We start from the raw sequence: 15029 nt of genomic DNA, 5'->3' as shown, positions 1-15029 counted from the left end.
TTTTTCCAGTTTTAAGTAATTCGATTTTTATTTACTTTTGCTATTTGCGAAAAAAAAAATAAACAAAAACGTTAAACAAATATACGACTCAGCAAATATAATACGCTGAATTCAGTTTGTTTAAATATTTGCTTTTGTTTTTTCATCTTATTTTCTTCTTGACCAAACAATTGTCACTACTCAACAAGATTTTTGGTTTTAATTGCCGTGCACATGTTGAATCAAAATTGTCCTTTTATACTAAGTAAAAAAATAAATAAGATAAATATAAGGCTCTACAACCTCCGAAGAGATTTTAAGCCAAGCTTCTCTTCCAATTCGCATCGTGCTCCTTTTTAATTTTTCCTACAAATTGGCGGACGGGACCTACATGGTTCAATCCGACTCCGGACGGCATCTGCAAGGCAGATGAGTTTTCACTGAGAAGATTTCATGGCAGAAATACACTCGGAGTGTTTGCCAAATCCCTGTCGAGGGGTGACCCAGCTTAGAAAACCTTTCTGCTAATTGAAAAAAACTTGTTTCTAAATTTTTGATGTTGCTATACGATCAAACTTGCTTTGAGTGAGACTTTCACCACATCACATTATGCGTCACATATGTACATATATACAAGTACAATTAGATCGAATGGTGAAAAATTCTAGCATCTGCTAGCATTATTTAACTTCGGGAGCGCATTTATAGGTATTTATGAATGTATATACATATATATGTATATATGCATGTATTTTCAACGTTTTAGGCGGTGCCACAATGACATTTTTCATATAGATGCGTTTAACACAAGCTTATGCATTCCAATAACATCGCCACAATCAACCAAGATGTTGCAATTGAAGTTTATTACGCCTTGCCCATTCACATACAAAATTTCGCGAAGCACTGGTATAAACATTATCCCCTTACAACAAAGATACTTGCTAACATATTTTGTGTCGTATTCATTTGTTATATTACAGTTTTTACCTGCGAAAAATGTTAGAAAAATTACCAACCAGTGGGAAAAATAATTTCACTTGCAAAGTGTGTCAACACCCTTAACCAAAACAAATGTCACATTCTTCTTCTTATGCTTTGCTTGTAAGAAAATTTGGGAGATGGCTACTTTTCAATATCAGATGGCGCCAGTGTCGCTCATTCTACCGTTCTCCATAAAAATGCGTGCAATCTACTCATAATGCATAAGCTTGTGTTAAACTCATCTATATGAAAAAGTGCTTATGTGTCGGGGCTTTTTGTTAAAATTCTTAAACAAAAGTTCTATTTCTTGATATGTTTGTATGTATGACTGTATGTATTTACATATGTACATATTTGCTACTGTTTGTACACTAAGGCCAGGTTTTAGGTAGTTGGTTAAGCTAAGTTTAAACTAAGTTTGCTTAAACTGTAGTCAAATTTAAACTCCGGTTAAACTACTGAGCAGTTTTTCAGTCACAGTTTAAGATCGCCTTTGGGATAAGCTTTTTTGTACGGCAACATTGGTTTTTTATTATCTAAATCATTTGTAGATACAACAGCTGGATTTTGCTTACCCAACAAACATATAAAAGATATTTCTCCGGCGAAATATATATCTAGTTCCGGAGATGATATCCAACATCACTATCTAGTTATTCTTAAACCTGATAGTACTCAAGTTGATATACAACTCCATTGACTATCCAACCTTTTGAGAATTATTGTAAAATTTATATTTCTCGAGTTGATCTCCAACGTCGTTAGCAAGGTGCTACCATCAAAGCTATTTATTATGAGAAGTAAACACCTGATTGATAGCCCTAATGAAACGTAATTTATCAAAAATAAATTATATATATATCTATTTTTTTTTTCGTGAAAATACTGTTGACTTGAGTCAAGTGAAAGAACCACAAGTTGGGAACTATCATTTTTTCAACTTAAGTAATAGCATTTTTCGCTTTATAAAATATTACCTCTTTTGCTGAGTATACTATGATTGTCAAGTTGAGCCACTGTTTCGTAACAACTCTTGAGATTTTAGACGTATGCTAGTTATTAACATGAGCTCTAATACTCAAACGCTTGTTGGGTATATTCTACGCCATTTCGAACGAACGCAAATTACCAATAGGTTAACTAGAGTTTAACCCTGCCCGATCGGCCGCTTAAGCTCAGCTTAAAGTAGACTGAATAACTGCAGATAAATTTAAACGTAGCTTAACTGACAAACTGAGTTGAACTTGTACTGAAAAACCGAGCATAAGGTGATTTAATCTACCTTTATATATAGCATTTTCAGGTCAAATGAAACTTTTTTCAAGTCAAATGAACTTTTTTCATTTCAAATTAAACTTTTTTCATTTCAAATAAAACTTTTTTCAAGTCAAATCAAACCATACTACTAAGGTAATTGCCAATATATGTATATGGTACACATGCTCTACTATATAGTTGGTAAAAGTAATGTTTCTCTCAATACCTTGCTATCGTTCTATGTTGTTTGGTAAGACTTTGGTCAAAGAGAAAAGCATAATACAGAGGATTCAACGGATGTGTTAGTTAGTGTCAGATAGTGCATAGGAAATACGCTCATATCATGCTCTTTGATTCCTTCTCTTTGTTCTCTACGTTGCTTTATTTCGAATGTGCTTTATATATAAGAGGAGTAGATACAAGTAAAAAATATAGGTGCTTATTTTCAGTGGGTGGTTAAACTGTAGTATATAAGTTGCCTAGCGTATAAACCCTGCTACTTTATCTATTAAAAAATTTAAACGATAACAAGGCAAGGTTAAACTGAGCCGACCTTAACTGCAGCTTAAATTCACAAAGAAAATTTGGCAAAAATGTTGCCTTCAATGTGGCTAATTACAAATAGTTGTCGTCTTACAGCAAAATTTGATAAATAGCGTTATAAAGTACCATATACATATATTGGCAATTACCTTCGTAGTATGGTTTCATTTGACTTGAAAAAAGTTTCATTTGACCTGCAAATGCTATATAAAGAGGGATGAAGATATGTTTGTATGCAGCTTATGGACTCCGAAACCTTTACGCCGATTTTATTCAAATTTACAGGATAGCTGCACAGCGACCTGGAGGGTGTTTCTTTTTGGGAAGTGGACCAGAGATCGATCTATACGAACAAATTCTATTCACCGTTCGTTTTGCCTGAAATTTGGTATATAGGTAGCCCTTTGCTTGGTTTAGTATTAACCATCATATATATATATTATTTCTAATTGCTGTTTTTATGTACGGGTCCCTTTTTCGCTCTCATTTGGAATCCAAATCTATAAATAAAGTTTTGGTTGTAAAGATGGAGATTCGGGCTATTAGCGAGCTTTTGGCAATTTTGGTCGAAGTGCTTTTGTTTAGCTATATTTTATTAAAATAATTTGTTAAAAATAAACGATTGTGAGCACACAAAGAAATCTATTTGTACTATGGCACTATTGTGAATATTTGCACTGCATTACCGGCAGTTGCTCGTATACGCTAGATGACAGCGCAAGCTTTAAGTTAATAGAACAGCTGATTTCTGTTGATATTTGATAAGAGACTTTTATATTGGTTGCGCAAGATGCGCACGGGTCAGGCTCGTACTTTTTAATAATGCCAAATGAGGATAATTTCTCACGCGCGTACATAACTACACACCCATTTTTTCCGCGAATTATATTTTTTTTATCATAAATCAATACGAGTCTTGAGGGACCTATAATATGTTCTTTGTTAGATGTATATTGGAACGACGTCATGTCTTGTCAAATTTGGTTTGGAGATTTCGGCATTGTTCCATCATTAGTGTCAATTTTCTTTGTTAAACTTAAACTGATTCGAACTGCATACTCAAAAAATCACAGTAAAATTTTTACGAATTTTATTTGAAAACGTTTTTGAGATTAGTTACAAAATTCATACAAAAGGAATATATCGGAAATAAAAAAGTTAGAATTTAGTTGACAAAATTTGATAAAAATTCCCACTACTATATTTCTGTTCGCTCCTGTACATCAGCTAAAACAGAAATATAATTAAAAGAATTAGAATATATCAGTACAAATATTTTTCTGAAATTTAAGAACTGCGGAAGAATAAAACTTGAACAAAAAAATTATTACTGCTGATTTTGTGTCTATGAAAGTACATATGTATATATATATGTGTAAAATCTTAAAACTCGTAGTTTTAACGGCCCCTGTTAATTACAGAAATACTTAATTCTAAAACTAAATATGTATATACAATACTTCATTTCATAACATTTTATAAAATTCTTTTCTCTTTTTATCTCAGGTCAACTATAGCTTACTAAATATCTAAACAAGTAAGTGCATTATACCTTACTGTTAAATTACCAATTATATACCAGTATGTTATCCAAAATATTTATTTAAATCGAATGAAAGCAAAAGGGTTTAAAAAATATGTTAATAGAAGTTTCATTTCTATCGCTAAATGGGCGTAGATGCATAGTTTAAATTTTTTTTCTGAAAGAATTTATGCATATAGTACAATCATTTTAGTATTTCACCACAGGATTTAAGATACGAAGCTGAAAACTTGTATACGCCTTAATTTTGGCATTGTAATGGTGGCATTAAAAGTCACACTAAACCGCGTGTGGTGTCTGAAGTTATTCCAAGTAAAATATCTCGGATCCTGTGGGTTATGCGCGTTTTGCCCTTCAAGTTGAGCCTCATGGAGTTCTCCTTAAGCCCAGCTTCAGTTTCTTACAACAATTCGATACTTTTGCGACTTCTCCTTAAGCCCAGCTTCAGTTTCTTACAACAATTCGATACTTTTGCGATAAATAGCCTTTTTCGATAAAAATCGATATTTTTCGATAGCAAATAGATGTTTTTTCGATACTTACTTACTTAATTGGCGCTTGACCATTTAACCAGTCGCTTCTTCACTCTGCCAATCTGCTACCATTTTCGATAACAGATAAATATTTATTTTGCGTTGCCAAATCGCCTTTTTTCGATAACGGATCGATATTTTTTCGATAAAAAATTGATATTTTTTCGATAACAGCAATATTCTTTCGAGAGCATATCGATATGTTTTAATTGTGAAATTACCTTTCTCCCGATAATAAATCGATAACTTATAGATCAAAAATCGTTATTTATTTAATAACAAATAGATTTTTTTTCGATACTTATTTAATTGGCGCTTTACCTTTTACTGTTATAGCCGTCCAACAAGGTGCACCAGTCGCTTCTTCGCTCTGCCAATCTGTTACCATTTTCGATAACAAATGGATATTTATTTTTCGATAATAAACGGATATTTACTCGATAATAAATCAATATTTTTTCGACAACAAATTGAAAAGAAAGCGATAACTTTTCTATAACAAATCGGTATTAATTTATATGTGGATAATTCACCTATTACCCACCACTCTTCGAGAGCGATATTATTGGTAACAAGCTGATAAAACGTCGGTAACAAACCAATAATGATCCGGTCATAATAAATGAATTTTTCGAACCCTGCTAAATAATTGCAACATAGATCACAAATTATACCGAAATAGGCGCTAACATAATCTTGTAATTATTTCGAAACGGCTTCAGAATGATCTTAAGAAGATTCCTTAGTGATCTCAAAATGGTCCCGAAATGATGCCGAAATAGTCAATCAAATAATACCGAAAAGTTCCTTAACGCATTCCCAAATTGATCTTTAAGTAGTAAATAAAAAACCCGAAGTTATCTCAAAATTGTCCCGGAATGATCCGGAAATAGTCGTGCAAATTATTTCGAACTAGCACTTTCCCAAATTGATCTTAAAATATTAACCAAAACAATCTCGAAGTAGTCGCAAAATAGTCCCTGAATGATCCCACCATTACTAAAAAAAGTCTCGAAATTACCACAAAATGATCCCCGAACACTCTAAAAATAATCTTAAATTCATCGTGGAAACAATCTTTGCATGACTCCAAAAATATACGATCGGGAAGTAAAAATTTGGAGAAATATGAAAAATTTGCAGTTATACAGTAGTCGCTCACAAATTAGAACATTTAGTAACTAGAATTTCCAGAAATTAGAATAAATTTTTTCAATACATTACATGATCTGAAATTAGAATAGAAAATTCTAATTTCTGAGCGTATTTTGTTTTTTTTTTTTTTTGTTGCAGAATAGACATGGAAAGGGGAATCCTCAATTTATTCATGTTACGCTCGGTAGTCGTTGCATTTTCGTCGCGGTTCTGTACAGTTTTTGTTAGTTTTTGGGTGAAATTCGATACCCGTGCACGTGTTTAGGAATTGCTTGTTTAAAAGTAAAACTAATTCGCTGAAATTCCAAATAAACGGAAGAAAAATACTTTATTCTTGTAAACCAAAGTTCAGATCTTGGAAAAGCTTGACAAAAGTGTCCAAGGGAAGCGTTTAGCCCTAGAATATCAAATCGAATAAATCATCAATTTTAAACGCTGTTTCTTATGCCTATAATGATGCTAACAAAAAATCATTGCACATCGCTGAATATTAGTTATTAAGTTTTTGATTCATTTTTGGCGTTTTTAATGTATTTCTATCGATGTTGTTGTTGTTGTTGTTATAGCGATAAGGTTGCTCCCCGAAAGCTTTGGGGAGTGTTATCGATGTGATGGTCCTTTGCCGGATGCAGATCCGGTACGCTCCGGTACCACAGCACCAATAAGGTGCTAGCCCGACCATCTCGGGAACGATTTATGTGGCCACATTAAACCTTCAGGCCATCCCCTCCCTCCCCACCCCCAAGATCCATGAGGAGCTTGGGGTCGCCAGAGCTTCGTCTGTTAGTGAAACAGGATTCGCCGCGGATAGGTGAGGTTGACAATTGGATTTGGAGAAGCTATATATTGCGCTGGCAACCTGAAGGGTTGCGCTACACACCCCTTGAATCTGGTATTTTAGTCGCCTCTTACGACAGGCATACCTACCGCGGGTATATTCTGACCCCCTTACCCGCTGTATGTATTGTTAATGAAAAAATATATTTATTGTAATTGGAGCTTTTGTTTTTTGGATCTTTTTTGATTTAGCGTATATATACATATATGTATATTTAATAAAAAAACATGTGATATGTATTGCTCTGGATTGTTACCTTATGTTTAACATTTTTATGAACAAAATTGAATATAACAATTTCATTGCAGTTTTTTTTAATGCAAATTGACTTAAGGTTTTATACAAATAAAAAAAAACCTCCAGGAATTAGAATTTTTCAGAAATTAGAATCACCCTAAAAACAAAGTGGTTCTAATTTGTGAACGTCTACTGTAATAAGCTTAAGTTGAGCTTATTCGAGATTTACCATTCTCGAATCCTATTTCGGTCACAAAATAACAGTTAAAATAGAACCTTAAGCAATAAATCACATTTAGTTTGATCGCAGTGATAGTGAGAAAAATTAGAAAATAAAAATTAATCATTATGAAAGCCGGAAAAAATTCTAAAATAAATATATCTCACTGAGAAAGCCATTTGTTGTTGTTGTTGTAGTGATGCAGACACTGCACAAAGGTTTTGTTAACGATGTTGCTGTTCATTTGCCGAATGCACAACGGGTACGTTTCGGCATCATTTAGGTACTAGCCCGACCATCTCGGGAACTATTAAATATGACCACATTGCATCTGTTAAGCCATAGTACCCCCTCCCCCTCCGACCACCTTAGTAACAGGGGTAGTTTTTTGTTCTTGGAAATCGGTTGTGAAAGCTGTTAAATGCAATCTCTCTTACCTACTGTTACATATAAATATTAAAAATATGGCGAAAATAATTAAGCAGAAGGAAAATTTGATTAAAATCCGTGTCCATATGGATAGATAATATCAAAGGGTATCCCCCTTCATTAGCACGAGCCTTACAAGTGACCATGTCACAATTGTGTTCACTAAATAAAATTTTTAAACAAAAGAATTTCAAGTCTATCAAATTTATTATTTCCGCATTGAGTTATATAATCTGTTTAGCTTGCCAAATTGTCTGCATTGCGCGTTTTTCCGCAATTATCCCAGCCGCACAAATGCGTTCCACTACTTCTGCGCATGCAATATTCGATTATCTCGATTGGTGAAAATTATGTTAGATTTAATATAGTGCAAGTTGCAATTTGTGGCTCTAAATGCTTTTAGCATTTCCTCAATTTGTAGTTAAGTATTTTTCCGCGTTTAAAAATTGTATTGTTTTTGACACTTTGTACATTATTTTCGTATTTTTTTTTTTTTGTCTAAATGAAAGCAAAAAAGTCGAGCTTGCGCCGGTGTCTTTGTAATTTGTTTGGCAGTTTGTGTGGTCCACTGTTGCGCTATCACGCTTTTCCGCCTTTCTATTTTTACTTTTTATGATCATAGAATAAGCGAGAACGGGTTGGGCAGAAGTCTGCGTAAATTGAGAATGCATTTGACTACAATTAACTTGGGATTCTTCGGCATGCTGTTTAAAGTGTTTTTGACTTCCAGATGATCCACTGAATATGCACCAAAGAATCGTTCGATGCTGGGCGATCAGCTTTAAAAGCGTTTCTATCCCAATAATAGATGAGATGGGCTTCCCCTGAAGTCGTATAATCTTAATTGAATTGAAAACAAGGTTTTTGCACTGGAAGTCGGGAGCGCGATATCTTCGACACATCTGTCGATATGTGGTAGAGCGATTTTTCATTGGGACGGGTTTAGCTACATAACATAAATATAATAAAAAGATTAAATATTACCACCTTTAATGCTGAAGTAAGAATGTAATCTTGATGATTTCGATTCTATTATTGATTGATTAATATACATAGATTCACTTACACACCTTCTGCCTGTTTACTAAGATTCGAAGATATGAAAAAAGGGCGTACTCGCAAGTATTCGTGAAGTTCGATGTGGAAATATGCAGATGTACGCCTAGAAAACTAATGTCGAGTTACATGAAACACCTTCCAATTCCCTTTTGGTATTTTCAGATTTTGACGTTGCTGCATTTTTAGCGTGTCCTCGGACTTCACCCCACCTGGTATCGAAACCTTGGACTATGGTAACCTGTGATTCAGTACTTTATCCAGCTTCAACCTCGCGCCTTGCTGTTTTTAAAGGTCTTCTGCAACTATTCTAAAGTCGTATTATTGGTGCAGGTCATCAGTTTAACCTCATTGTTCCATCCAACTGTTTCGAAGGCTGTTAGCGCTTTATTCGGCTCATTATGCATCATCTTGATACTAATCAGCTCCCTTTCTGCGGATTACTGCAATCTATTATTGCCACAGTCAGGGACTGCTTTGCAACTTCTTCTATCTTCTTCTCAGTAACAACCGCAGTCGCAGCCTTAGCCCCTTTGGTATCACCGAGTAATCTGTGGTCTGATCGTTGCCCCTTTTAGCTTGATAACCTTTTCGTCTCTACTTTTTATGCCGCTATTGCTCTCCCCTTTTGAGTATTTAGACTTCCCTCTTCGCTCTGCTTTGCAGATTTAGAGATGTGGTTCCTGTCATTTCGGCTAGCTTCTCCTGTTTCAAGAACTAGCGCGTTTGCCCTACTCTAAATGTAGGATTGTCAGACTCAGCCGATCGCTGCCTCCTTCTTGATGTGGTTGCGAAATTGAGGATGCTCGGAGAAAAGTCTTCGCCAGTGAACTGTCTTTGGCTTCGAGATTCTTCCTCTGTCTCACGGGCCCAAGCAAATTTATACCTTTTTGTAACAAATCGATAACACGCCTACAACAAATTATTAAGGCGATATATATTCGATAGTTTTTCAATAATAAATCGATAACTTCTCCATAATAAATCGATACATTTTCGCTTTCAAAATTTTCAATAAGAAACCAATAACAAATTGGTTAGATTTCTTTAACAAATCGATAACATATCGATACATTTTCGAAAGATACATATCTGACAACTTTTCTATAATAAATCGATAACTTTTCGATAACATGCAATCTTCACTCCCCTTTTAGCATACCAATGCCACACACTACACCTACACTTACATTCTGTATTCCCTCATATAGCATATCACTTCCAAAGGCTAAACGTACGTTTACACCACCTTACACTAATATTCTAGAATCCCCATACCGTGATATTTGCTCACTCACATTGAAAAGAATCTCAGAGTATCTATAGCTTAATATTTCTAGAATATAAATCTTTATTATTCAAATGTCGTCTTATCTTTATTTCAATACATTTTTTATAATTTTCCGTTTACACGCATTCCAAAGTAAACACACTACCACAAACTTTCAACTTATTAATTATGCTAATCACGTTACTGTCCAGTTCATCGTCTTGTCTCTAACTTATTGATCTTCCCGTTTTTCAAATACTCAATGCAATATTGTATTGTCATTAGTATACAAGTTAGACACTCTACTTGAGTATGTACATACTTATAAGAGATGTGCGCGTGACTAAATATATAATACCGAACCCGAAATATACATTGGCTTTGATCGATTCCTCAAAATAAATAATGATATGAGCATTGCGAACACAACGCAGCAATATCCTTTTGTGTTGAAAGTGCGCTGAACTTTGTCCATATTTTTATTGTTGCCGTTTTGTAACTGCAAAAATCTGCTCTCAAGATTTAGGAAAGTAATACCGATGTGGATAATTCATTACCGGGTATGAATGCAGTGCTACTGAATCCGTATTCAACCAATATATTTCCCATAAGAAGAAATGAGGAGCGAAAGATCCACTTACCTTGCGACCGACAGACTTACCGAAAAACATGTGCCTTTTAGTCGCTTCATACTTAGTTCTGGGCATTGACAGAGAAAATTTTAAATTGACTACTTTTCGTTATCATCCTGACAGCTGCAGAGGGAACTTGTTGGTATAAGCTCATTTATTTATATTCAAACATGACTAGAGAACTTTAAAACTTCGTACTCATCCGAGTTGGAATTCCCTCCAAAGATGACCAAACGGTGGTTGCACAGAGTTGTCCTCCTCCTTAGGACTTTCGTTAGATAATCTCATTACTAATATGCTGCTCTGGTTTGAATACAAAACATTTCTTGGCATTGTGCTATCTTTAGTGTCATTTTTGTTCTAACATGCCTGTACCCAATTACAAACTTCAGCAAACGAATCCAATGCCCAGAATTTCCTGACAGCGAACCCCAAAGCAATAGTCTCTTAATAATTTCAATTTGGACTACCTTCCTGAACCTGAATTTTTGTAAGTTCGATTTTGTAACCACGTTGTAATACAAGCAAATATATAAAGCAGCTATGATTTCATAGTCATGCAATTCTATACAATATTAGGGTTCATAAGTTCGACTTCTAAATAAAGCAATATATCAAAACTACAATGTTGAAAATGTTGGTATCGAATGGTAAAAGTATCAGGTATTCAATTCACATCTCTGCTACATATTAGGGTAAGCTGGTGTAATTTTATTGGTTTGCATATGACTTTTCTCCACCCATTTTGTTATAAACGTATAGCAAGAAAGTTTAAGATAGAGGCATACTAGGGTAGGGTGACGATATATCAACGACCAAAAGGTTCAAATAGTCGTATGTTCAATTCAAATGGTTGTTGTTGTTGTTGTAGCGAGAAGGACACTCCCCGAAGGCCTTGGGGAGTGTTATCGATGTTGATGGTACTTTTGCGGATGCAGATCCGGTATGTTCCGGTACCAATCCCGACCATCTCGGGAACGATTTGTTATGACCACATGCGACCTTTTTGGCCATACCGCCCTCCCACCCCCTAGATCCATGAGGAGTTCGGGGTCGCCAGAGCCTCGGCTGTTATTGAAACAGGATTCGCCACGGATAGGTGAGGTTGACAATTGGGTTTGGAGAATCTATAAATTGCGCTGGCAACCTGAATGGGTTGCGCTACACAACCCTTTGAATCTGGTATTTTAGTCGCCTCTTACGACAGGCATACCTACCGCGGGTATATTCTGACCCCCTAACCCGCTGGGGGATTATTAATTCAAATGAACTCAAGGTCAATTCACTTTATGATCTTTCTAGATTTGGGTTTATGGCCGTTTAGGAAATTTCCATTTGACTTTATTACCCTTTCGAGGACCATATTAGCAATTTAAGATCAGCACAAAGCAAAGAATTTCTGGAAGTTTGGTTAGACGTTTGTTTGAATATGTTCTTCTTATTTCAAAGGAATCCTCAGTGTTCCAGCTTTAATCCGATTTTGCGCTTTCTTTGAAATCAGAATTAGGAAAAGCAGCGCTGCAGCGAAAATTTCTTACTATAATTTCATTTTATTTAAATAAATTATTCTTGTTTAAATACATCCGCGATGGACTAACCTGAATAAATTTTTTCACTAAAATGAGGCCGAATTAAAAAAATTGCGTAATTTTTTATTTATTAACTTTAAAAATAATTAACTAAATTTTTAATACCTTTTTGTAAGGAACGTAAAGGAGCATCGTATCTGAAAGATTTAAACAAAATAAAGTTCTCTTTTCATTCGACTGAACAAAAAAGTTGCGAAATGAATAAAAGGTAACTGTTGTTCGACAGTTGTTAACATTATAATACTAGGAGGTGCGAAACAAAATAATTGACTTTATGACCACTTGACCAAAAAGTTTTGACTTTATTACTAGTTCGGAAAAGCGCGAATATATCGTTGGCATTGTAATGAATTAATATTTGACGTTGTGACCATTTCATGTGGTCAAACCTTAAATTGACTTTGTGGCCATTTGAAGTGGTCAAAAAAGTCAATTGACATTATGTGCGTCGCCTTATGTCACCTCTCCTCATGGTACAGTCCTCGCTGACCTTTTCGATCGGCAGGCGCTGTACCTCAAAACGTCCGGCCTGTATTTTTTTATCAAACATCATATTATATAGTTTTTCACATTTTTTATTTCATTTTATTTTAATTTATTTTGTTTTATTTCATTTTATTTTAATTTCTTTTGTTCCATTTTATTTTATTTTAATTTAATTTGTTTTATTTTATTTCAATTTATTTTATTTTAATTTATTTTATTTCAATTTATTTTATTTTATCTCGTTTTATTTTTATTTATTGAAATAAATTCGCTCGAGCATCAAAAGTTACCCCAGTTTACCCTACCTACTTAACCACCAGATATTTTAAATATTTTATAGTCAATTCACAACTTACATAATGGATTCATTGCAGAATCTGATAAATTTGTTATTTCTCTAATAGAATATTAAATAGTTTTAATTAAAAAAAAAAAGTTCATTCCAAAGTGTCAAGAGTCTTGTATTGTTTTTGTCATTTTCCAATTTGGCAAATAAATAAATAAATAATCGTAGTATATTGGCAGGTAAACAGGTAATATATATTTATATACATTTTATCACGGCGTGTTTTTTGAAGCACATTCTTTATGTTTATTGTATCCCCTATTCAATATGGCTTATTGAATTTCTATTCCTATCACTTCAAGTTAGCGCTCATCGCTCAACATTTCATCGGCTCTTTCTTATTATTTCTCTGCGCATTAAAAATCAGGTTATAATTTGATATTGCGGCAACAACAGTCGAATTGTTTTGGCTAGTTCAAATGATGCGCGACAGGTTTGCTTCAAATGGTTTTATGTTCTCAAATGATTTTAATGAAGTCGCATACAGTAAGTCAACATGAAAGTGGGCCAGTCTTATTGAAGTTGTTCCTTTTCTTGACATATGCGGCGGAAATTCCCAAGCAGGCTTTGTTTCATTTTTGAACAATAGACTTCCTTGTAAGAGTCATGAAACCGTTATCTTTTAAGTTTTAAAATTTGTTTAGCGAAAAAATGCTGCTTAGGGCTCCATCCCTAAAATAACATTAATTTTATGCATTGCTGGTTATTCTCGTGCGCCTATCAGCTGTCGAACGTATCCAAGATGGTGCCAAAAATTAATTTTGATTTGGACTGTAAGGATATCTAGGATTTTATTCATCATTTCCACGCCAACGGCGTCGCGCGTCATCCAAGTGTGTCTTGATCTCAAACAAGGTCTTATCTTTGCTACAATATTCTTGTCAGCATCACAACGAATAACAGCAATGCTGTCAAGCGGGCCACATCACATCAGGGAACCACTTGCGCCACACAAAAGGCTGCTACACATAACTATGAACTTCGTAGTAGGAGCAGGACTTTCGCCAGCTCAGGATTCCTTTCCTATGCGCGCGAATTATACTAATCCTTCACATTATCTGCGCGAAGTTCCCTTGTAATCCACGCTACGTCATTTTTCTGCGTGTTTCGTAGTAAGTTCGTTGGGCTCCACTTTTACATTAAAACATGTTGCGAGCAAACCAAGATTACAATCCACGAGACTACATTACTTGCAACTCAAATTTGCAGTACGATGATAGCTTCATGGTCACAACAATATGTAAGTATTGGAGTGCCATCGACACAGATTTTTGGGAAGAAGAGACGAACTCATGCCTTTATTACATGAGAGTGCCAACAAAAATAAAATATAAGATTTTTAAGCTAAAAAGTTCCGGGCTCGATCCTCTGTTCGCAAAATATGTATGTTATTTTAAAATGATTAAATAAGAATTACTTTCCTCTGATGTTGCTATTCCGCTTATTCAGGTACGACTTAAACATTCAATAAATGAAGTAACGAAGCAATCCGTGTGAATTGAATTTGCACATATGTGCTACGAAATAACGACTCCTGCCTAAAGACATCATGCCTAACTAAAATAAAAATGACTTTGAAGGCTTCCCAAAATTTGCAGAGATCGTGAGCTGCTCTTATCAAACAGATTCCACCACCTCTGCTTCGGGGTTCATTTAAGCGAGATAACGCTATCTACAACAGCGCTGAGAGTCCGCGCATTAGGTTCGTCAAGGTGCATTTGAAGGAACCAAGTTTGTGGAACTTTTAATTGCACACAAATTCTCTCCCATCTGTGGGCAAGTTATGTTCAACTACGAAAGCCACACAGAAACCACAAAGACATCGTATCGTTTTTTTCGACGACTGACTTAATGGTGGTAAAACCAAACGACAACCCAGTAAGCAAAGCCGCCAAGCTCATAGGCCCAGACATAATTTCCAAAGAGATGCTG

The 15029-nt window shown here is 34.9% G+C and overlaps 1 protein-coding gene and 1 pseudogene across 9 annotated transcripts in view; both read left to right on the top strand.

Annotated features, from left to right (window-relative positions):
• The window catches only part of LOC137236454 (serine-rich adhesin for platelets), a 344342-nt gene that overhangs the window by 171719 nt on the left and 157594 nt on the right, over positions 1-15029 (top strand). For 7 of the 9 annotated variants that reach the window (XM_067759064.1, XM_067759069.1, XM_067759070.1 and 4 more), the window contains one exon: positions 4270-4300. The exons of the other annotated variants lie outside the window; for them this stretch is intronic. The gene's annotated coding sequence lies outside the window, so the exon portion shown is untranslated. The remainder of the gene's footprint in view (positions 1-4269; positions 4301-15029) is intronic. 9 annotated transcript variants of the gene reach the window in all.
• LOC137237261 (t-SNARE domain-containing protein 1-like) overlaps positions 1-15029 on the top strand; it is a 45228-nt pseudogene that overhangs the window by 15291 nt on the left and 14908 nt on the right.

This window comes from Eurosta solidaginis, chromosome 1 (assembly GCF_040869045.1).
Source record: "Eurosta solidaginis isolate ZX-2024a chromosome 1, ASM4086904v1, whole genome shotgun sequence".
Taxonomy (NCBI): Eukaryota; Metazoa; Arthropoda; class Insecta; order Diptera; family Tephritidae; genus Eurosta; species Eurosta solidaginis.
The sequence above is the reverse complement of the archived record's forward strand: the minus strand, read 5'-3'. Positions and strand labels throughout refer to the sequence as shown.